The sequence below is a fragment of the Manis javanica genome, chromosome 16 (assembly GCF_040802235.1).
Source record: "Manis javanica isolate MJ-LG chromosome 16, MJ_LKY, whole genome shotgun sequence".
NCBI classification, from domain to species: Eukaryota; Metazoa; Chordata; class Mammalia; order Pholidota; family Manidae; genus Manis; species Manis javanica.
Genome location: NC_133171.1, coordinates 64,724,244 through 64,749,871, shown reverse-complemented (window position 1 = coordinate 64,749,871; position 25,628 = coordinate 64,724,244). Strand labels below are relative to the sequence as shown.

General features: G+C 38.7%; 1 protein-coding gene across 2 annotated transcripts in view; it reads left to right on the top strand.

Annotated features, from left to right (window-relative positions):
- Positions 1-25,628, top strand: part of LOC118968671 (doublecortin domain-containing protein 2-like) — a 147,948-nt gene that overhangs the window by 74,143 nt on the left and 48,177 nt on the right. Inside the window, exon 3 of one of the 2 annotated variants that reach the window (XM_073224400.1) lies at positions 23,448-24,582. The exons of the other annotated variant lie outside the window; for it this stretch is intronic. The gene's annotated coding sequence lies outside the window, so the exon portion shown is untranslated. Of the gene's footprint in view, positions 1-23,447; positions 24,583-25,628 lie in introns of those variants that run through there. 2 annotated transcript variants of the gene reach the window in all.

Genomic DNA, 25,628 nt, shown 5'->3' with positions numbered 1-25,628 from the left:
CCTCCGTGAGCAGTTAAACACCATGCATGCCATATTTCATCCCTTGAGATTATGAGCTCTCAAATTCAGCTAAGGACTAATGCTGGGATTTCCCAAATAATGTTCCCTGCCAACAGGGTTGCTCCTCAGGTAGATACTCCTGCTCCAGACTTTTGTCAGAACTGATTTGAATACTAGCTCTTCCACTAGTGAATAGCTGTGTGAACCTGGGAGATTTATTAAATCTTTAAAACCTGGCTTCCTCATCTGTGAAATGAGGACATAATACTTGTATTAATTTCCTAGAGTTTGTGAGAATTAGATGAAGTACATGGGAAGCATTTAGCTGAGTTCCTGGGACATCTTAGTGTTTAGTTAAGTGCTTTTCTCATTTGATTTCCTATAACAGAACACTTTCTTATGTGTTTAATGGTATCACTGCCAATTGCAATAAGACAAATCATTACTGAAAACTGAAAGGATATAACAAATGAAAAATGAAAAAAGTTACAAAATGTACACGGTTTCCACAGTGTATTAAAAAAAGAACTTCTCACTCTGTAGTTTCTGACTCTTGTTCAACATTCACTCAACAAATATGTAGTGGGCAGAATAATGCTCCCATTCCGCAAAGGTGTCCAGAGCCTAAGCCGTGGTATCTGTGAATAAGATACCTTATAGGGCAAAAGGGACTTTCCAGATGATCAAGGTTAAACTTGAAATGCGGAGATTATCCTGGCCCAGTCACCCTTAAAAGTGGAAGATGTCAGAAGAAGGGTGGGTTGGAAAGTCATAAATGCAATGGGAGAAGGACTTGACCTGCCATTTCTTTAAAGATGGAGGATGGGGATATGGGCCCAGGAATCTAGCAGCCTCTAGAAGCTGGGAATAGCCCTCAGTTTACAGCCAGCAAGAAAACTCAAACCTAGGTCCTTCAAGTGCCAAAAAATAAATGAGAAAAAACAAGGTTTTCCCCCTGCAACTTCCAGAAAACAATGCAGCCTTTTGGCACCTTGATTTCAGCCCAGTGAAACCCATGCAAGACTTCAGACTTACAGAACTGTAAGCTAGAAAATATGCATTGTTTTAAGTCACTGAATTGTGGTAAGGTTAGGGCAGAAACTAGTACAAAATACTGAGTGCAAGGCTCTAGGTCAGAGCGGATTGAGGGGAGTAGGGGAAGGTACAGTTAGGGCCGTGGCCCTCATGAAGTCTTAAAGTCTGATTGGGAAAAGAAATATTAACTAGATAATCACAACGGTAATCATGGGATATTTAGAGTGTTTTGAAAGCAGAGAAGGGGATTTAACTCAGCTGGAGGGAATGGGAAGATAATGATATTTCAGAGAAACTTACGAAAAGCTAAATGGGAACTTCAAAAAGATGTGCCCTCAACTGTCACTTCGGACGGCAGAGCATTCCCGCACCCCTTTCTTGGGTAAACCTACGAGTACCTCCTTTTAAGGCTTCTCTCTTCAACGGGAAGAAGCCATCAGTGTAATCTGCAGTCTGGGGTCTCCAACAAATTCACTGGGATGCTGCTAGTGATTCCCTTTCTGGAATTTCATTTATCAGTTTGGGAACAACAAGGCCCCAGGTTTAAACTCTAAAACTTTGAGAATATAGGTTGGTAACATCCAGAGCCAAGTGCTACATTGAAGAAGAAGGTCTTTCTCTTCTTTTTTCAAGAGAAATCATTTTGAGATAAACAAATGTTGATCCTGTTCATACAGCTTTTAATTTTCTTGGGGTGGGGGGCGTGTGTTGTATAAGCCTGCCTAAAGACCAGAATAAGGTAGACAATAATTTTTAAATAAACACTGTATTTTAGAATAGATTTAAATTTATAGAAAAGAACAAAGATATGACAGAGTTGCCCTGTCTTTCCTCCAGTGTTAACATCATGCACAACCATAGTATGTTTGTCAAAGCTACGACATCAACATTGGCACATTACTATCAACTGAACTCCAACATTATCTAGATTTAACTAATTTTTCACTAATGTCTTTTTTCTGTTCCGGGATCCCATCAAGGGTATCACCATTACATTTAGTCATCTCCTCTAGTCTCTGACTGTTTTTCAGACTTCCTTTGTTTTTGATAACCTTGACAGTTTTGAGGAGTATTGGTCAGGTGTTCTGTATAAATGTTCCTCAGTTTGGGTTTGTCTGATATTCACTCATGGTTAGACTGTGGTTATGGACTTTTAGGGGGAAGACCACAGAGGTGAAGTTCTCTTCTCACACATTCTATTAGGGGACATGGAATCAACATGATGTGTCAGTGATGACAGCCTTGAACGCCTGACTGAAGTGGTGTCTTCCAGGTGTCCCTCCTGTCAAGTTACTCCTCCTCTGTCTACACTCTTCCCTTTGGAAGCAAGTCATCAAGCAAAGTAATTAAGCAAAGCCCATACTCAGAAGGCTGTGGCAGGGATGAAGGAGTAAACTATACCTTCCAGAAGGGAAAACATTTTACATGAATTATTTGGGATTTTACTATATGTAAAACTTGTCTATTCCTTTCATTCATTCATTCATTCACTTACTTATTTATATCAGTACAGACTCATGGGAATTTATCTTACACTTTGGGTTATAATCCAATACTTTATTATTTATTTTGTTGCTCAAATTATTCCAAATTTTGCCACTGGGAGCTGTTTCAGGTTGGCCCCTATGTCCCTTTGCCATATTCTAATCACTTTCTTTCTTAAGTATGTCGTTTCTTGCTGGCACTACTAGATTCCCCAGACTCACCTTGTGTTTTCTCTGTTCCAGGCCTAGAATCAGCCATTCTCCAAGGAGACCTAGCTCCTTTCGTTGGAGAAGGGTATTGTTAGAAATCCAGATCTGGGTGCTAGGTGCGCTCACTGCCACTGAGGTCCCTCTGCTTCTAGGCCCTCTTGATAGACAGAGCTAGGACATGCATGTGCACATTTTAACCCATGCACATCTCTAATTATTTCTGTATCCACTCATCTGTGTCTGGACTAAGCCAAATATGAATTCACTCTGATGTCTCCAACTCTAACATAGTAGTCTATAATTCATTCTAGGGGGTAATATTTTGGATTTTTTTCTAGGAATATCAGTTTCATGGATTCAATGATAATTTTACATGTAGCACAATGAGTGTCATCTTTTTTCCAAAGCCTCCCGGTGACTCCCCTATTGCATACAAACTCAAACACCAATTCCCTACTTACATACCTATTCTCACAACTTTATTGAAATAGGCAAAACTGAAATCCAATAGATCGCATATCTTTGAAGTGTACAATTTGTGGTGACACATGTATATATAGGCCTATGAAGCCATTGCCACAATCAAGAGAATGAATAAATTTATCTATTACCCTCAAAATCTTCATGATCCTTCTTGTAATTACTGCCCATCTCCTCCTACCTTCCATCCCCAGGCCACCACTGACCTACTTTCTGTTACTAAAAATTAGTTTGCATTTTCTAGAATTTTATATGAATGGAACCATGTTGTTTTTATATGTTTTTGTCTGTCTGTTTTCATTCTACGTAATTATTTTGAGACTCATCCAAATTGTTGCATATATCAATAATTGATTCCTTTTTTAAAACTATTGAGTAGTATTCAATTGAATGGACATAACACAATTTGTTTATCCATTTACATATTGATAGACATTTAGGTTGTTTTTAGTTTATGGCTATTACACATACAGCTGTCATGAATATTTATATACAAGTCTTGGTATGATCATGGCTGGATCGTATAAAATAAGTGTATGTTTGAATATGTTTAACTTGCACTCCCATGGTTTGAGAGCTCCAGTTGTTCCACATTCTCATAAGCATCTAGTTTGGTCATTCTCTGTAATTTTAGACATTCTTATAAATGTGAAGTAATATCTCATCCCCTAGTGACATGTGTTCAACCTTTTCCTGCCACCTGTATAATCTTTATTGAATTGTCTATATAAATTGACCATTAGAAAAGGTCTGTTTGTTGTCTTATTACTAGGCTGTGAGAATTCTTTATATATTCCAGACAAAAGTTCTTTTTCAAAAAAAAAAGTCCTTTTTCAGATATGTGATTTGCAAATACTTTCTCTGGGAACTTCACAATAGGGAGTCTGAGAAAGTAATATTCAGAGACACAGCTCAGCAATATATGGTTGACTTTGGGGCATTCTTGCAGCAGATTATAATGGAGCTCTATTCCTCAGTCATGAGGGAACTGAGGGCAACAAACAGGTTTTAAAGGCAGTGGCCTACTGTACAAATAAAGAAACAGTCCTGAAATGGGTCACAGATGGAGTCTTGATTACAGAAAGCTCATTTATTAAACTGGAACAAGTCAGAGTGGATAAACTTGTGGAATATTGACTGATGAGAAATTGTGTACCATAGGAACCCCTAGAAGCCTTTTCTATGGACAAGTTCAGTACCAAAATATGTGACCAAGATATATTTTCAGGTGGGCTTTCATTAAGTAATGCTCTGGTGATTGGAAATCTGTCTAATCAGAAAGAAAGTCAAATTATTCAAGTTAGGTCACATCAAGGCTAGCTGAACAGATAGACTAACCAATATATTGTTTGGGATAACTAGAAGGCCACCTGGAAAGATTAGTAAGCATGGATCCTTAGTTCACACTTTGCACCAGCATACAGTTCCCATGAAATTTATTTAATAATAAGCTTTGTTAAAAAAAACGAAACCAGAAAGTATTAAAAGAAACTACAGTAAAAAGGAGTTTTTAAAACAGTCTTTGAGGGAAGAATCCTTGGCTAACTATTATGTAAAACTCAGGAAATATTGATAAATTTAGGTACATGAAAATCAAAAGATTTCTGCATAGGAAAAGCCACCATAAATAGTCAAAGAAACAATGACACATTGGTGAATGAATATTTATAAATCACACTGAAACAAAGGACTAATTACCCCAATATATTATGATTATATACATACACACACACACACACATATACATATATACAATTTTTAAATAGCAAAAAAATGAGCTAAGGATATGAGCAGAGTTTATAGAGAAGAAAAAGGGTCTATAAGCATGTTAAAATGATGCTCAATTGCACTCATAATAAGAAACAGTCAAATGAACCAAGCACACTGGCAGAGTTGAAAAGTTTGATAACATTGTGTTGGCAAGAGTGTAGGGATCAATGCAGAAAAAACCTAACAATTATAAATATATGCGCATGAAACAGCAGGGCCAAAACATGAAGCAAACATTGATAAAATTGAAGGAAGAATAGTTTTCCCATAATAGTTGATGACTTAATATACCGTTTTCAGTAATGGATAGAACATAGAGGAAGAATATCAATAAGAAATAGAGGACTCAAAAAGGGGAACCCTCCTACACTGTTGGTGGGAATGTAAATTAGTTCAACTATTGTGGAAAGCAGTATGGAGTTTCCTCAAAAAACTCAAAATAGAAATACCATTTGACTCAGGAATTCCATTCCTAGGAATTTACCCTAAGAATGCAGGAGCCCAGTTTGAAAAAGACATATGCACCCTTATGTTTATCACAGCACTATTTACAATAGCCAAGAAATGGAAGCAACCTAAGTGTCCATCAGTACATGAATGGATAAAGAAGATGTGGTACATATACACAATGGAATATTATTCAGCCATAAGAAGAAAACAAATCCTACCATTTGCAACAACATGAATGGAGCTAGAGGGTATTATGCTCAGTGAAGTAAGCCAAGCAGAGAAAGACAAGTACCAAATGATTTCACTCATTTGTGGAGTATAACAACAAAGCAAAACTGAAGGAACAAAACAGCAGCAAATTCACAGACTCCAAGAAGAGCCTGGCGGTTACCAAACAGAAGGAGGTGGGGAGGGAGGGAGAAGGGGATTAAGGGGCATTAGGATTAGCACACATACTGTAGGGGGCTCACAGGGAAGGCAGTATAGCATAGAGAAGACAAGTAGTGACTCTAGCAACTTACTATGCTGACGCACAGTGACTACAATGGGGTGGGGGAGGAGCTTTATACTATGAATGAATGTTGTAACTACAATGTTGCTAATGTGAAACCTTCATAAGATTGTATATCAATGATACCTTGATAAAAAAGAAATAGAGGACTCAACACTACCAAACAACATAAATCTGACAGACATATATAGGACATGCCACCCAACAACAGCAGAACACACATTCTTCTCAAGCACACATAGATTATTCCTGATGATAAACCATTTACTATGCCACAAAGTAAATCTCAATAAATTTTAGAAATTAAAACAGTAAAAAATATCTTCTCCAATCTTAATGGGATAAGCTAGAAACGAAACACAAAAGTAAAACTGACAATGTCAGAAATATGTGGATATTAAATAACATGCTCTTAAACAACCAGTGAGTCAAAGAAGAAATCACAGGAGAAATTAGAAAATATTTAGAGGTAAATAACATGAAACCACCACCTACCAAAACTCATGGGATGCAATAAGAGCACTTCTCAAGGGGAGCTTGCATCTCTAAACAGCTACATTAAAAAAGAGGGAAGATTTCACATCAATAACTTAACTTTACACCTGGAAAAACTATAAAAATAAGTGAAAACCAAATCTACAAAATTAAAAGAAGGAAGAAAATAATAAAGATTAGAGGGGAGATAAATGAAATCAAGGATAGAAAAATAGAGAACAAAATTAAAAGTTAGTCTTTAAAAAAATCAACAAAATTGACAAAACTTTAGCTATACTGACAAAGAAGAAAGAAAGATACAAGTAACTAAAATCAGAAATGAAAGAGGGGCAATCAATATTAGTTTTGCAGAAATAAGCTTAGAACAGAATATTATGAACAATTGTAACTAACAATTAGATAACATAGACAAAATGGACAAATTTCTAGAAACTCACAAGTTACCTAAACTAATTCAAGAAGAAACGGAAAATCTCAACAATCTATAGCAAGTAAGGAGATTGAACAGTAATCAAAACCTCCCAACAAATGTCCAATAGGAGACAGTTTCACTAGTGAATTCTACCAAACATGTAAAGAAGAATTAACAACCAATCCTTCATGAGTTCTTGCCAAAAAATAGAAGAGAGAATACTTCCTAAGCCATTCTATGGGACCAGTGTTACCCTGATAATAAAGTCAGAAGAAGACACTACAAGAAAAGAAAATTAAAAACCAATATCTTTTATGAATTTAGATGCAAAAATCCTCAACCAAATATTAGCAATGGAATTCAATGACTTTATTAAGAGGATAATATACAATGTCCAAGTGGGATTTATGCCAGGAATGCAAAAGTGGTTCAAAATAAGATCAATCAATACAATAGAATAATTACATTAAAAGAAGGAAGAAAGAAAAAATACATATGATCATCTAGATTGATGTAGAAAAAGCATTTGATCCAAAATACCCTTTCCTGGTAAAAACAGGAAGAAAAATTAAAGAAAAACCTCAGAAACTGGGAATAGAAGAGAATTTCCAAGCTTGATAAAGGGCATTTATGAAAAGCCCACAGCTAACATCATACTCGTTGTGAAAGACTGAAAGCTTTCCTCTAAAGGCAGAGATAAAGATGCCCATCCTCACTCTTGCTATTCAATGTTGCACTAGAAGTTCTAGCCAGAACTAGTGTAGAAGACAGAATGCTCAGGATACGTTAGATGACAAAGTGAAGAATTTATAAATATTCTCTGACAGGCTGCATTTAGAGCCTTTAACCAGCAAGATGAAATAGAAGTATAAGAAAAGTTCTGCATTTAAATTAAAGGTACAAATGGAGGACTCAAGTAACAACATTGACATAAATAAAAACTGGAGGATGTTAGTTGACCAAAAGCTCCTGGCAAGTCAATAATGAGAACAACACAAAGTGACATGACCTGAAGTGGAACTAACACAAGAGTGGCGTTCACATGGTGAGAAGGAATGCTGTACAGCAAGGAGAGCCTGTGACCCCCAACCACATCTGCAGACCTGTGTTTCCATCTTGGTGTGACTGCACAGGAGGGCTCATACTTGTGAGGAGCCTGGAAGCCATGATGCGGGAGAAATGGCTGAGGGCAGCCGAGAAAAGAGATTTAAGAGAAACCATTTGGGTGCAGGTACTACATATGTAGCAGGCTGAAGGGTGAAATGTGTCCAGAAGAGGCAGCTTTTCCAGGGCCAGCCAGACTACAGCTGACTTGGAAAAGTGAAGACCTAATCCTCTGGTTTATAAAAAGTAGCTAGAAATCTGGATGACACGAAATCTTCCAACTTTCACACACTGGCAATGATCCTAAAAATTAAAGCCTTGTGCAGAAGGAATGAAATCCCCTACAGGGGTTTGCAACCTCTGCTGTGTTTGAATAGCTGAAGGGCCCATATGCCTGAGAACACATCCAGTGCTTGAAGCCACATGGAGGTGACTCTGATCACGTAGAAGGAGGCACTTCCTGACAACCACCACTGGACAGCCATGGAAGACTGTTCCTTGTCCGAGTAGAGTATGTGCCGGCTAGAGCCCTGCAGCCAGCAGACAACCATTCCGCACTTGCGCTGCAGCAAGGTTGGACTGATGGGGTTGCCCATGCCAAGTCTGCCAGTGTCCTTACACATAATAGGCTGCAGCCCGATAAAAGCACCTTTTCTTTTGATTACAAAATGAGTAAGTGGTTGTGAGGAAGGTAAAGGGGCCCCTAGGCAGCCAGAGGATATGGGCTCCAGAAGCCATTGTTACTGGACACAGTACCGCAAAGTGACTTGGAGAAAGAATAAGTTTGAAATGTTTTCCTCTTAAACTTGTCTGTATTTAAAAAAAAAAAAAAAGCCAAAAATTGTCACTATTGCTTCTTGGCTACCTGGCTAAAATAAAGCAGAGATGAGAGTTCAAGTTTTATTGTTCACAATTAAGAAAGGAATCATTTTGTGGTTATAATATACTTCCTCTCATATAGTAAATTTTAGCATGAATGGTCAACAAACATTGCGTGTACACATGTTGTGTCTGTGATTTCTCACTCATGCCTTCTGACAATAATTTTCCCTTGAAAAAGTGTCCCAGTGAGTATCCTCAAAGTAACTGCAGCATGCCTCATTAGTGTACTGGCTTAAAGGACAGCATGTAAAGGGCAGATACACAAGAGCAGCATTATCTCCTGGGAGTAATTACTTGATCACCGCTATCTCCTCCTAGAATGTAAACTGTTCGGTTTAGTGCAGCATATGCTGAAAGAATTCTAACACTTCTTTGAGTGAACTCTTCTGCCTTCAGCATCTTAACAACCAATTTTGATGTTAGAGACAAGCAATGTGAAAAATCCTTCAAATCAAAAATGGTATCAGGTATGCAACAGGAAAAGGGATGAGGAGAGGAACGGAGGGACACTCTCCATGACCACAGAGGGACTGGGGGCCTCCAGCCCCACTGTCTCTGCTGGTACTCAGACTGGCCTGAGGCTGGAGCTGGGCTATGATCTCTTCTGGTTAAGCTGGTGGCGGAGCATTTGTTGCGGAGGTGGGATTTAAATGCATGCACAGTCCTTGCAGATTATTTAAAACTTTTTCTGAGACCTCAAATTTTGGTGCCCTATGGATAAAGGTCAATTAGCAAAGCTTAGGGCTCAGGGCCCCCCAGGAATGGTCAAATGGAAACATCTCTCTGTCCCCACCTGCTCCTGCTTGACTTAGGGAAAGGGAACTTCTAACCTGTAAGAAGCACTGGGAAGTACTTTTCCTTCTCTTCATCTCTTCTCTAACTCCTTACAAGGATAGCAGCTTGTGCTCCCATTACCAGTTAGTGTCAAAGTATAAAGGGCATGGATTTGAGCTCTCCCACCTGTCTGCAGTGGGCTCTCCGAATGTCCCCACTCTCATTGTTTTAAACAGGTTGGTCACAGGATGTACCCGTCCTTTCCCCACCTAGGCTAAGACCAAGGAGCCAGGTGCTGCCCCTGCTGGGGCAGGCCTACAGCTGTCCTGCCTGCGAATGAGTGGTAAGTCAAGTTGAAGACCATTTGGATCTTGGGCCCAAGCCAAAATTTTTTTTGTATCATTAATGTACAATTACATGAGCAACATTATGGTTACTAGACTCTCCCATTATCAAGTCCTCACCACATACCCCAGTACAGTCACTGTCCATCAGTGTAGTAAGATGCTATAGAATCACTACTTGTCTTCTCTGTGTTCTACTGCCATCCCCATGCCCCCAACCCCACATTATGTGTGCTAATCACAATGTCTCTTTTTTCCCCTATCCCTCCCTTCCCACCCATCCTCCCCAGTCCCTTTTCCTTTAGTAACTGTTAGTCCATTCTTGGGTTCTGTGAGTCTACTGCTGGTATGTTCCTTCAGTTTATTCTTTGTTCTGTACTCCACAGATCAGTGAAATCATTTGGTACTTGTCTTTCACTGTGTGCCTTATTTCACTGAGCATAATACCCTCCAGCTCCATCCATGTCATTGCAAATGGTAGGATTTATTTTCTTCTTAAAGCTGAATAATATTCCATTGTGCATATGTACCACCTCTTCTTTATTCATTCATCTACTGATGGACACTTAGGTTGCTTCCAATTCTTGGCTATTGTAAATAGTGCTGCAATAAACATAGGGGTGCATATGTCTTTTTCAAACTGGGCTCCTGCATTCTTAGTGTAAATTCCTAGGAATGGAATTCCTGGGTCAAATGGTATTTCTATTTTGAGTTTTTTGAGGAACCTCCATACTGCTTTCCACAATGGTTGAACTAATTTACATTCCCACCAGCAGTCTAAGAGGGTGCCCCTTTCTCCACATCCTTGCTAACATTTGTTGTTGTCTTTTGGATGGTGGCCATCCTAGCTGATATGAGGAGATATCTCATTGTGGTTTTAATTTGCATTTCTCTGATTATTAGCAATGTGGAGCATCTTTTCATGTGCCTGCTGGCCATCTGAATTTCTTCTTTGGTGAAGTGTCTGTTCAGATCCTGTGCCCATTTTTTAATTGGATTATTTGCTTTTTTGTTTGTTGAGGTGCATGAGCTCTTTATATATTTTGGATGTCAACCCTTTACAGGATATGTCATTATGAATATATTATCCCATGCTGTAGGATGTGTTTTTGTTCTATTGATGGTGTCCTTTGCTGTGCAGAAACTTTTCAGCTTGATATAGTCCCACTTGTTCATTTTTGCTTTTGTTTCCCTTTCCTGGGGAGATCTGTTCATGAAGAAGATGGTCATATTTATGTCCAAGAGATTTTTGCCTATGTTTTTTCCTAAGAGTTTTATTGTTTCATGACATACATTCAGGTCTTTGATCCATTTTGAGTTTACTTTTGTGTATGGGGTTAGACAATGATTCAGTTTCATTCTCTTACATGTAGCTGTCCAGTTTTGCCAACACCAGCTGTAGAAGAGACTGTCATTTCCCCTTTGTATATCCATGGCTCCTTTATTGTATATTAATTGACCATATATGTTTGGGTTAATATCTGGACTCTGTATTCTGTTCCACTGGTCAGTGGGTCTGTTCTTGTGCCAATAGCAAATTGTCTTGATTAATGTGGCTTTGTAGTAGAGCTTGAAGTTGGGAAACAAGATCCCCCCTACTTTATTCTTCCTTCTCAGGATTGCTTTGGCTATTCAGGGTCTTTTGTGGTTCTATCTGAATTTTAGAACTATTTGTTCCAGGTTGTTGAAGAATGCTGTTGGTATTTTGATAGGGATTGCACTGAATTTGTAGATTGCTTTAGGCAGGATAGCTTTTTTGACAATATTAATTCTTCCTAGCCAAGAGCATGAGATGAATTTCCATTTGTTAGTGTCTTCTTTAATTTCTCTCGAGTGTCTTATAGTTTTCAGGGCATAGGTCTTTCACTTCCTTGGTTATGTTTATTCCTATGTATTTTATTCTTATTGATGCAATTGTGAATGGAATTGTTTTCCTGATTTCTCTTTCTGCTAGTTCATCATTACTGTATAGGAATGCAACAGATTTCTGTGTATTAATTTTGTATCCAGCAACTTTGCTGAATTCAGGCATTAGTTCTAATAGTTTTGGAGTGGATTCTTTACAGTTTTTATGTACAATATCATGTCATCTGCAAATAGTGACAGTTTGACTTCTTCTCTATCAATCTGGATGCCTTTTATTTCTTTGTTTTGTCAGATTGTGTGGCTAGGACTTCCAGCACTATGTTGAATAAAAGTGGGGAGAGTGGGCATCCCTGTCTTGTTCCTGATCTTAGGGGAAAAGCTTTCAGCTTCTCACTGTTAAGTATCATGTTGGCTGTGTGTTTGTCACATATGGCTTTTATTATGTTGAGGTACTTTCCCTCTATACCCCTTTTGTTGAGAGTTTTTATCATGAATGGATGTTGAATTTTGTCGAATGCTTCATCAGCATCTATTGGGATGATCATGTGGTTTTTGTCCTTTTTGTTGATGTGGTGGATGATGTTGATAAATTTTCAAATGTTACACCATCCTTGCATCCCTGAGATGAATCCCACTTGGTCATGGTGTATGATCCTCTTGATGTATTTTTGAATTCAGTTTGCTGATATTTTGTTGAGTATTTTTGCATCTATGTCCATCAGGCATATTGGTCTGTAATTTTCTTTTTTGGTGGGGTCTTTTCCTCGTTTTGGTGTTAGAGTGATGCTGGCTTTATAGAATGAGTTTGGAAGTATTCCCTCCACTTCTATTTTTTGGAAAACATTAAGAATAATGGGTATTATGTCTTCTGTATATGTATGATAAAATTAGACAGTGAATCCATCTAGCCAGGGGGTTTAGTTCTTGGGTAACTTTTCGATTACCAATTCAATCTCACTGCTGCTAATTGGTCTGTTTAGATTTTCTGTTTCTTCTTTGGTCAGTCTTGGAAGGTTGTATTTTTCTAGAAAGTTGTCCATTTCTTCTAGGTTATCCAGTTTGTTAGCTTTAGATTTTCATAGTATTCTCTTATAATTCTTTGTGTTTCTGTGGTATCCATTGTGATTTTTCCTTTCTCATTTCTGATTCTATTTATGTGTGCAGATTCTCTTTTTCTCTTAATAAGTCTGGCTAGGGATTTATCTATTTTGTTCATTTTCTCAAAGAACCAGCTCTTAGTTTAATTGATTTTTTCTATTATTTTATTCTTCTCAATTTTATTTATTTCTTCTCTGATCTTTATTATGTTCCTCCTTCTGATGAGTTTGGGCCACATTTGTTCTTCTTTTTCCAGTTTCAATAATTGTGAATTTACACTATTCATTTGGGATTGTTCTTCCTTCTTTAAATAGGCCTGGATTGCTATATATTTTCCTCTTAGAACTGCCTTTGCTGTGTCCCATAGAAGTTGGGGCTTTGTGCTGTTCTTTTCATTTGTCTCTGTTTTAATTTTATCATTGGCCCATTGATCTCTGTTTTATATTGCTTGATCTCTGTTTTAATTTGATCATTGGCCCATTGATTATTTAGGAGGATGTTGTTAAGCCTCCATATGTTTGTGAGCCTTTATGTTTTCTTTGTACAATTTATTTATAGTTTTATACCTTTGTGATCTGAGAAGTTGGTTCATAGAATTTCAATCTTTTTGAATTTACTGAAGCTCTTTTTGTGGCCTAGTATGTGGTCTATTTTGGAAAATGTTCCATGTGCACTTGAGAAGAATGTGTATCCTGATGCTTTTGGGTGTAGAGTTCTGTAGATGTCTGTTAGGTCCATCTGTTCTAGTGTGTTGTTCAGTGCCCCTGTGTCCTTACTTATTTTCTGTCTGGTTGATCTGTCCTTTGGAGTGAGTGGTGTGTTGAAGTCTCCAAGAATGAATGCATTGCATTCTATTTCCTCCTGTAATTCTGTTGGTATCTTTTCACATAAATCAGTGCTCCTGTGTTGGGTGCATAGATATTTATAATGGTTATATGCTCTTGTTGGACTGACCACTTTATCATTTAGTAATGTCTTTCTTTATCTCTTCTTACTCTCTTTGTTTTGAAGTCTTTTTCATCTGATACAATCACTGCAACACCTGCTTTTTTCTCCTGATTGTTTGCATGAATATCTTTTTCCATCCCTTCACTTTAATCTGTCTATGTCTTTGGGTTTTAGGTGAGTCTCTTGTAAGAAGCATATAGATGGGCCTTGCTTTTTTATCCATTCTATTACTCTGTGTCTTTTGATTGGTGCATTCAGCCCATTTTCAGTTAGGGTGATTATCAATAGATATGTACTTACTGCCTTTGCAGGCTTTGGATTTGTGGTTGCCAAAAGTTCAAGGGCATCTTCTTTACTATCTAACCATCTAACTTTAACTCACTTATTATGCTATTATAAACACAGTCTAATGATTATTTCTCTCCCTTCTTTTTCTTCCTCCTCCACTCTTGATATGTTAGGTGTTTTATTTTGTACTCTTGTGTTTCCCTTAACTGACTTTCTGGGTAGCTGATTTTATTTTGCCTTTAGTTAATATTTGGTTGGTCTACTTTCTTTGCTGTGATTTTATTTTCTCCAGTGACATCTATTTAGCCTTAGGAGTACTTCCATCTAGAGCAGTCCCTTTAAAATACACTGTAGAGGTGGTTTGTGGGAGGTAAATTCCCTCAACTTTTGCTTATCTTGGAATTGTTTAATCCCTCCTTCATATTTAAATGATAATCTTGCTGGGTACAGTATACTTGGTTAAGGGCCCTTCTGTTTCTTTGCATTAAATATATCATGCCATTCTCTTTTGGCCTGTAAGGTTTCTGTTAAGAAGTCTGATGATAGCCTGTTGGGTTTTCCTTTATAGGTGATCTTTTTTCTCTCTCTGGCTGCTTTTAATACCCTGTACTTGTCTTTGATCTTTGCCACTTTAATTATTATATGTTTTAGTATTGTCTTCCTTGGGTCCCTTGTGTTGGGAGATCTGTGGACTTCCATGGTCTGAGAGACTATTTCCTTCCCCAGATAGGGGAAATTTTCAGCAATTATTTCTTCAAAGACACTTTCTAACCCTTTTTCTCTATCTTCCTCTTCTGGTACCCCTACGATGCAAATATTGTTCCATTTGAATTGGTCATACAGTTCTCTTAATATTCTTTCATTCCTAGAGATCCTTTTATTGCTCTTTGCCTCAGCTTCTGTGTATTCTTGTTCTCTGATTTCTAGTCCATTAACAGTCTCTTCCACTTCATCCAGTCTGCTCTTAAATCCTTCTGTTTCATTTCTGTTATCTCCCTCTGGAAATCATCCCTTAGCTCTTGCATATTTCTCTGCAGCTCCATCAGCATGGTTCTGACTTTTATTTTGAATTCTTATTTAGGAAAATTGGTTATTTCAGTTTCACCAGGCCCTCTCTCTGGTGTTTGAGTGATTTTAGACTGAACCGTGTTATTCTGCGTTGTCATGGTGATAGAAGTGATCACCAGCTAGCGGCACATGTGTCAGCTGGGAGGACAAAGTCCCTTCCTGCTTGCTGGTCACCTTGCCCATCTCTGCTGCCTGTGCTGGTCAGCTGCACACAGGGAGCAGCCTTTGGGTTAATCCCCTGAGCTTCTGTGGGCAGGGTGGCCCTTGGGATGGCCTAGGGCACTGGTGGCGGTCACAGGCAAGTGTTGTGGGTTCTCCTGCAAGAATGGCACCTCTTCTTGCTTTCCAGACTCTGTACCAGTCTTCGCTGCCTGTGCCAGGCAACTGCACACAGCGGGTAGCCTCTGGGTTGATCCCCTTAGCTGCTGTGGGCTAGGCGGCCCTCAGGATGGCCTAGGACACTAGCAGTGGTTGCAGGTGAGCAGCGTGTGTTTGCCACAAGGACAGAGCCCCTATGTGCCTTCTGGACTCTGCACCAGCTTCCTCTGCCTGTGCCAGTCAACCAGGTGCAGGGGGCAGCCTTTGGGTTAATCCCCTGAGCTTCTGTGGGCAGGGTGGCCATCGGGATGGTCTAGGGCACTGGCAGGGGTTATAGGCAATCAACACATGTTTGCCATGAGAGCAGAGCCCCTATGTGCTTCCAGACTTTGTGCTGGCTTCCTCTGCCTGTGCCGGTCAACTGGGTGCAGGTGGCATCCTCTGGATTGATCCCTTGAGCTGCTGTGTGTGGGGCAACCCTCAGGATGGCCTAGGGCACTGGTGGGAGTTGCAGGCAAGCAAGTGCATGTTCGCCACAAGAATAAAGCCTCTTTGTGCCTTCCAGGCTTTGCACAGTCTCTCTGCTGTCTGTGCTGGGCAGCTGTGCACAGGGGGCAGCCTCTGGGTCTGGCCTGGTTAGCTGCATGCTTGAAGAAGACTGTGTGGTTGCTGTGGGCGGGGCTGCTCCCAGGCTGCTCTCTGGCAGTGGCCAGTTAGCTGGTTTGCTTGCAGGGGAATGAACGGCAGAGGCTTCAGAGCTGCACTGCCACCCAGGGAATTAGGGCACCTGAAGTTCCTTAAAGTTCCCAGCCTGCTGGGCTGAGTGTGCCAGGATGATTTTGTCTACCTGTTAAACCCTTGTGCCTTTAAGACTTTTAAAGCACCTGCTTTTCTTGTTCCAGGGCAGCAGGCTGTGAGGACCTATTTGCAGTCTTAGTCTCGGATTTTACTTTTCCATTTCTCTAATATCAAGTACACCATGCAATGTGTGTCTGTGCTCCCGGTGCAGATTACTAGGGCTGGTTATTTAGCAGTACTGTGCTTCCACTCCCTCCCCACTCTGATTCTTTTCCTCCCACCAGTAAGCTGGGGTTGGGGACTTGGGTCCCTTGTATCTTACCCTTTTTGTGAGATGCTGAGTTGTCACAGATGTAGATGTAGCCTGGCTGTTGTACTGTATCTTCTGGTCTCTCTTTTAGGAATAGTTGCATTTGGTGTATTTTCAAAATATATATGGTTTAGGGAGAAGATTTTTGCCACCCTACTCATGCCGCCATCTTGAGAATCTCCCCAAGGCAAGATGTTTAATCCAACTTCAGTAGTAAAGTTAACATGTTGATCTATATCTCATTTCTGTATCTATTTGTCAACTAATTCATAAAGCCATTCCAGGAGAGGGCTGTGATAAAGTCACAAACTCCAAAAACTATAATGGATTTGATTTTTCTAAAAAATTAAAGACATTTAAAAGTTGACAAATAAAGATCAGCGAGTACTTTTGCATAATAACTCTGCAAGGTTTTAATGAGGTTTGAGTTAGGCATGCCAGGTTTCATTCCAGAGAAGCCAGGAGCTTTTATGTATTCTTGTTTGGAGGCAGTGTTGGGGTCTTTGCAGGATCCTGTTCATTGTCATCATTCATTCCCACCTGAGGCTTGAACCAGCTAAAATTAGACAGAAGAAGTGATAAATATTAATAGAGGGATAGCTTGTATTTGCAGGCATGTGTGGGCTTCCCTACCCATTCATGGACAATGTCAGAGGACCCCCTCATGGGAGGCCTGTCTCAGCAGGACTCACAGCATGGAGGAGAGGAGGGACTGGGCTTGCATAAGTGCCTTGTTCTGAGGAGGCAGGTGGGATGACATGGCAGCAGTTGCTCCTTCCAAGCTCTATTGGGAGGGGGAGGATTTGCATGGGTAGAGAGCCACCAAGAGCATTACACATAGAATGTTACTGTATGTGGAAGGCAGCCTGGAAGGGGTAAATACACAGTCCCCTTGTACGTGAGGAGCAGCACAGACCATTACCTCTTACCTCCAGGTAGCTTGTCAGAGCTGTGAGCTAAGGACCTGGCTGGGTGAAAACCAGGAGCGAGAGCTGGACACCTTGAAGCCTGCGGGAGCTGTGGAGAAAAGCTCTCTGCACTGCTCACTAGCTGGTGGGCTAGCTCACTCTTGCTCCCCTTTTCAGTGAAGTATTATTTACACATGGTAATGCACAGGATGGTACACCTTTTACATGTAGACCCTCATATCACCTCCACTAGACTGAGATACATATTCTAGACCACTTCTCAAAGACAACCCACACCTTCTGCTGTCTGAGAAATATCCTAAATATCAAATATCCAAGCCCACAGACAAACTTTTTTTAAGTAAAAAAATTCAAATTACACCATTAACACTCAGTTCCATCATAAAATTTTCTTTCCATACTGGCACTTACAAGTGTAATCCTTAAATTGTACCCCTTTATCAATTCTAGCAATAATTTCAAATTTTAAGTATTGAAAAATTAATTTTTAAGCTTAAAAATTCCATTTATCAAGAGATGTTATTCTTCCAGGGAAATTATTGTCAATTCCAGGTGCTGCTTCCTCTTAAAGAGAAATTGGATTTTTTCTTTTTCCCATGGTGACAGCATCTGAGAATTGCCTCATCAGTGGGAGATTTCTCATGATTAGTCAACCAAGAACAGTCAGAGCAAGAAGAAATGAATTTTCTAAAGGAAACAACTTCTCCAGGAAGTATTTTTTTCCTAGAACACATTTAATGTTTTAGAGAAAAGCATATTGACTTTATAAATGGGTATGTTGTCCTTCAATAATGTAAGTGGGATTCTTATGCTGAAGAATTTCTCATACTTATTTTAATCTAAGTTAAAATTTTAAGTTATTCATTAAAAATTTTTTTTGATTAAAGTGCCCAATATACCTTCCCTTAAAAAGTCCCTGTGAGACATGAAATAGTTGAAATCTACGGGAAGGACACCCTTGGCACAATATATATATATAATTCTAATACATTTTTAAATGTCATATCATATATTTAATATGTATTAAAATTTATTAGTCAATGAATACATAGCATATATTTTAATGCAAATATATATAAAATAAATATAAGTTAACATAAAATACTACAGCTTTCCCACCCCTGTGTGTTTGTACACTGCCCAGCTGGCTAAGAGTATTAATACCAGCTGAAAAGACACTCCTTCAGGCACCTGCACCAAGACCAACAGGGCTCAGACCTGCGCATCCTGGCTTTGACATGGCACTTGTTAGCCAGGTCTTGGAGAATGCGAGTACTCAAGCACAAATCAGGTCAATCTATCAGCACAGTGGCACTAATTTAGGTAATATGGAGCAAATAACTTGATAGACAAACACAAAGCTCATCTGTGAACATATTCCCATCAAAGTCAGGCTTCTGTTCACTACCTCAGTAATAATTAAACTGTCTGTATCCTAATTTATGCCTTTGCTCTCAGTTCTCCTCTTCAGCTCTGAATGACAGGACAGTCTTTAGTTGTTGAGTATGGATGATATAATGGCAACCAAAGACTGATTCTCCAGAACTCTGAGCTAGGGATCCCTTTGCCTTTAGTTGACAGTGGATAGTTGAGTCTCCTTGTAAAATTAGGGCAATGGATGAGAGGCTGGCTTGGGCTTGTTTCAGCACTAATGTCCACAATTAGCCATTAGAAACTTCTTTGGACTTAAAGGTCATGCTTAGTAGAAAGTAAACTGCAAAGGGCCCTCCCTGTCCACCTTGGCTACTCTCGGTCAGGGTCTTGTATATTTAAAGGAATGAGAGAAGCTCTAAGAAAGACCTCTCATTCATTGAAATCTCAAAAAAGATGTCATTCTATTATCACTTCCTTATTCTCTGATGCCTTATAAGAAACCACATTTGTTCTAAGAGCCATGATCAGCTTTACTGTCTATTCCATGGTGTTAATGCACAGTATCTAGTGGCATGTTTCACTGCCTTCTCTGACCTTCTATTTCAAAATTGTGCAGCTTGTTCTCTTGGGCTAATATTCTTTTGGTTTCTTTTTAAAGCCCAAAGTGGGGTTTGCTTGGTGAGCCTTTTCCTATGATTTCACTCTCAGTTGATCAGATTCATTTGTGCATTTGTTCAAAATGCATGCACAGAGTACCTACCCACTCTGGATTATTGCCCAGCACTGAAAGATAAGCAACCAGCACTGGTCATGGACCTTCAGCCAGGCTGGAGGCCAGGATGTCTTTCCTAGGCATGTGTCCCCCATCCCATTCTCAGAGTGGAAGGGTGAGAGGCTGTATTTGTATGACATAACCTTCCCAAATCTGCTCCACTTGGCCACAGAAGATTGGATTGAGGGTAGAGGGAGATTGGCTGACACAAAATTGTCCAATTACAATACCTTCCTAGGCATTCGGAATCGAGATTGAGAGAGAAAGAGTTTGTCTCCCTCCATATAAAATAGTGTGGTTGCCATAGCTCTTTTCTGCCAAGTAGCAGCTACTCCAAAGATGAAGAGTGAAGCAGGCTTACAAGGGGAAGTGGCAGTAAAGATGGAGAGAGATGCTCCCCTCCACACCCAACTGAATATCCCTAGTCTCTCACTGAGTCCCATTTGTGTCCCTGCTTATTTCTTTCAGGAAGTACTCCACCTGCCTGTGTTACGACAATAAATATTAAGTTAGTCCCCAGTGTGCTTCTGTTGCTTACAGTCAGGAGTCCTAAGATGGTATCCTTGCCCATAAACAGATCTGAACTTAGTAAGACAGACTAGAGAAGACATTATTCAGTACTTTGCAGTGTAGCAGGACCCTGAGTGCCTGAGCCAGGTCCGGCAAGTGTTTTATTCATCCTTGTCCCCCAAGCATCCTGTAGAAGCCAGCAGAATGTATGTTGACTCCACACTTAACCAAGTGAAGGAAGGGCAGCGGGATCCGGAGCAGGTTATTTAACCACTCTTTCCCAGGTTCCTCATTAGAAAGGGCCCTTAGAAATAATTTGGGTTAAGTGTTTCTTCTACAGAAGAGGAAGCTAAGGCCCAGAGAGGTAAACACCATTTGTCCAAGGTCACACAGAGAGTTAGCAGCAGAACTGAAACTATAATTCACATCTCAGAGCTCTGAAGCCAGTCTTCTTTCCACTGCCCATGACACTCTCTTCCTGCTGAACAAACTCCCAGTGACCTCAGTGGGTAACACAGCCAAATGCCCGCAAGGAAGCCTCCCCTCTTTAAAACTTCCTCAGTGTGAGCTCATAATTCAGCCAACATATGGAAAAGCTCCTGAAAAGGAAATTCCTGGTACTGGTCATCACTGGGCATGGCTAGCCACAGACACCATTCAGCACATGGGGGAGGAGCTGCTCAAAGCTGACATCACCAAACACCCAACATGAGATAACCAAGACAATCCACAGAGGCACTTCTTGGTTTCATTATCCAGTGAGATGGGGTTTTTCTCTGCCCTTGCCAGTAAGAAGAATAAATGAAGAACTGATTACCCCAGTGCCAATGAGCAAAATGTGCTCTTAAATACAGTGATGTGAAAGGCATGTCTGAGTGGGATCTAGAAAGGACATAAAAACAAAATAAATCACCCTGCTAATCAGCACACACAAACCAAAAAATCTGCATTACAAAAGAAGGTAAGGTTGATGAACACAGGATTTAGGACAGTGGTTACCATCCTAAATGTTGGGTAGGGAGAGACAGAGATATAAAATGGCTTTCTAGAAAATAAAATTCAATTACTGCCAAAATATTGGCTTTTATATTGGCAGTGATGGCTGACAAGGTCATGAGTGTTTTTTACATTATTAGAAATAAATGAGTAGATTAATAAAAGAGCCACATATGGACCAAATGTGAAAGTGTGTCATGGACTAAGGATTATCAGTAATCCAATTGTGTGCCCTAAGGTCCATGAAAAAGAAAGAAAGGGCAAGAGAATAGTCATGGCATCAAAGTAATGTCTCAAACAAGAAAATAAACATTTCATAGTATTCCAAATTTTGGGGGGTTTTGTCATTATTTTGCCTGTTATAAAAATTATTTTGTCAGATATAATATGAAAGTCTGTTTAATTAGTTTAATATATAAATTAAGCAATGCATGATGGTTAAGTGTTAACCTTACTTTATAGAATACTTTATCATATTATAGAATACGATGATGCCCAGCCTGCTTGTCTAGAAGACACTCTACAATAAATGTGGGCTTTACAATAATCAGACTGACATGTTAAAACTTGCTTTAGTTTCAATTGGAAATAATTGAGGACAGGTTTTTTTCAGGTCCTTCAGTGTTTTCTTAAATAGACAGAAATGTATGTCTCTAAGACTTTCTGAAATAGGGTTCAAGAAGCAAGCAAAACTAAGAAGGAAAACAAGCGCCAACTGACGAAGAAGTTTGAACATTGGTTTTGAATAGCAACAAATCTTTCTGTTAGTGCTTTATGCTGTAGTGGTAGTTGCCCACCACTTGATGAAATGAGCATCTGTGCTTCATAATCCACCCTAGAGATCACTGCTTTGCTAAAAACATTAACATAAATTAAACAAATGTGATACAATACCATTTGGGGGCTCCTGGTGAAGGAAATATAGGAATCCTTTGTGCTATTTCTGCAAGCCTGAAATTATTTCAAAGTAACAAGTTTTTAAACAAATAAAGCAAAAATTTAATATATGCATTGGAATGCCCACAAAGCAACACTGTTGATGAAACTGAAAGACTCATTCAGAGACTTAGACATCAGTAAGCAAGTATTATTTTTATAAAGATAAAGAAAAACAACTATTAAGAGAATGTAAACAAATTACAGAGTTGAGTTTAAATGACTACCCCAGGCTTGTATATAATTATTAACTGTAAAATCACGAGCCAGAATCCAGATCATGGAGAGACTGCTGGACTTCCTTTAATGACCAACAGTCCTGTGGTGTGGCAAGGAGCATTCAGAATGAAGCCAGATGCACTGAAACCTTTCAGTGGCAACTGTTAGATAATTTTTATGTGTTATTTAGGAATAAAGATAAGAAAGAGAAACTTCTTGGTAAATAAAATACCCCAGTTCTGGGGTGGTTGAAGTAGAGTTGGAGGGAATATCCTACAGAAAAAGTTGTTAAATCTCTCAAAAGGTAGTACCCATGGGCATCAAAAAACTCAAATCCCAAGATGGGGCAATACCAGGAAAATGCTATCTTTGCTAACATAGGTTTTTCTCAGTGCAGTTTGATGCCAAGTTTAAGGGATATTTTTATTGGTGGTGATGGTAGTTAGCTTTTGTTTTTTAAAGTACGTAAGAGGAAAAAATTGCTCATCTAATATCAACAGAATTGAGAATTGAGGCTTCTGTCACAAGGATGAATGGTGCTCTTTGCTCAATCTCTTCTGGAATTAATATGAAAATCATAATCTTTGTACTTAGTTCTTCATGAAAGTGGTCCTCCATCAATAAATGTGAGATCTGATTCAGAAAGAAAGGAGAGAGACTTGAGATAAACTTTCATGGAAGCAATACCATTTCTCTTTCTCTGAACAATTCTGAGGAAGGGAATGTAGAATTTCATGTTCTCAATTCTGCTGAAGTTATGAATAATCACACCTTTGCTAACAGTTACTCACTGTAAGGGCTCATGGGCCAGGCCCAGTACTGAAATTTGTTATGTCTACTTTTTATTTACATGGCCCAGAGAAATGGACTCATATCTCAATGGGGGAGTCTCTCTACTCCCCACTCTCTTATGTCTCTCTTAGTCGAATTGCTTTCATGAGGAGAAGCAGCAGTAAGTAGAAGGAGACCAGATGTATGAAAAGAAACAATGAGATAACAAAATCTGCAAAATGTAAATAAGTCTGCAATTTGTAAGCAAATACTGTCTTTCTCATTTTTCCTACAGTCACTGTCCGGAGATGAGCCTAAACAATAAGGAGAATGGGTGACGAGAGCCAGGGAAAGAAATTCCAAAGTAACCTTTTTCTTTTAACATGTGTGCACCAGAAACAATAAAAATTGACAAAAGAATAGAGAACCTGAATAGACATATAGCAAATGAAGAGACTGTATTAGTAATGAAAAAAACTATATTATATTAGCAATAAAAAACTCCCTACAAAGAAAAGCACTGACTGCCGGCCTCACTAATGAATCCTACCAATATTTAATCCCATAGCTATCACCAATCCCTCACAAACTCTCAAAAAACAGAAGAGGAGGGAACACTTCCCAATTTCTATAAAGCCACTGATGGCAAAACCTGACAAAAACGATGAAAGAAAAATACAGACCAATAATCCCTTATGAATATAGACACAAAAATCCTCAATAAAATGCTAACAAACTGGCTCCAGCAACATATGAAAAGGATTATACAAGTGGAACTTATCCAAGGAATACGGTTGATTTAACATCAGAAAAAGCAATCAATGTGATACACCATAATAATAGAATAAATAACAAAATACATGGTCATCTCAATAGATGGAGAAAAAAGACTAAAAAATGCAACACCCTTTCATAATAAAAACAGCCAACAAACTATGAATAGAATGGAACTTCCTCAATTTGATGAAGACTATCTACAAACAATTCAGAACTAACATTATGCTATATGGTAAAAGACTGAATGTTTTCCCCCTAAAATCAAGAACAAGAAAAGGATGTCCATTCATATCACTTGTATTCAACATTGCACTGGAGGATCAAGCCTGGACAATATGACAAGAAAGAGAAGTAAAGCATCCTGACTGGAAAGGAAGAAGTAAAACTATCTCTATTTGCAGATGACATGATATTATATGTAGAAATCCTAAGCAAGCCACAAAAGGAACTATTAGATCTAATAAATGAGTTCATCAAGATTTCAGAATACAAAAGTTAATTGTATCTATACACAAGCAGTAAGCAATCTGAAAACAAAAACTGAGAAAACAATTCTATTTCTAATAGTATCAGAAAGAATTAAATACTTAGGGATAAATTTAAAATGTAAGAAAAGTAAGACTTGTACAGTGATAACTGCAAAACATCATTGAAAAAAATAAAGACCTAAATTAAGGGAAAGAGATCCCCTGTTCATAGATTGGTATACTTAATATTTACTATTAAGATAGAATACTCCCAAAATTGATCTACAGAGTCAATGCAATTAGAATCTTCGCTGGCTTTTTTTTTTTTTTTTTGGCAGAAAACTCATATGGATATGTAAGGGACCCAGAAGAGCCAGAAAATCTTGTAAAATCAGAACAAAGTTGGAAGACTCAGGTATCCTGATTTCAAAGCTTACTACAAAACTACAGAAAGCAAGATGGTGTGGTACTGGCACAAGGATAGATATATAGATCAATGGAAAAGAACTGAAAGTCTAGAAATAAACCTTCTCATTTGTGGTCAATAGGTTCTTGACAAGAGTGCCAAGACAATTTAATGGTGAAAAAAATAATCTTTTCAATTTCAAAAAAAATAATCTTTTGTATGTTATCCACATACAAAAGAATGAAGTTGGACTCCTTCCCTATATACACAAAGATTAACTCCACTATATACCCATTAACTCAATATGGGTCATAAACCTTCATGTAACTACCAGAGCTATAACACTCAGAAAAAACCATAGGAGTAAATCTTTACATCTTTGAATTAGGCAAAAGCTTCCTAGATACAACACCAAAACACAAGTGACAAAAGAAAAAATAGATAAATTGGACTTGACCAGACTTTAAAACTTTTGTTCTGCAAAAGATACCATTGAGAAAGTGAAGAGAGAACCCATATAATGGGAGAAATATTTGCAAATCATATGTCTTATAAGGGACTTACATCCAGAATAAATATAGAACTTTTGCAACTCAATTATAAAGAAAAAATTACCCAAACTTTCAAAAACGACAAAGGATCCGGATACACTTTTCTCCAAATAAGATACATAAAAGGCAGTAAGATGTTCGAAATCATTAGCCATTAGGGAAATCAAATCAAAATCTCAGTGAGATAATATTTCACACCCATCAAGGAGAAAAATAATAAATGTTGGCAATTATGTGAGAAATTGGAACCCTCTTCCTTTACTGATGGGAATATA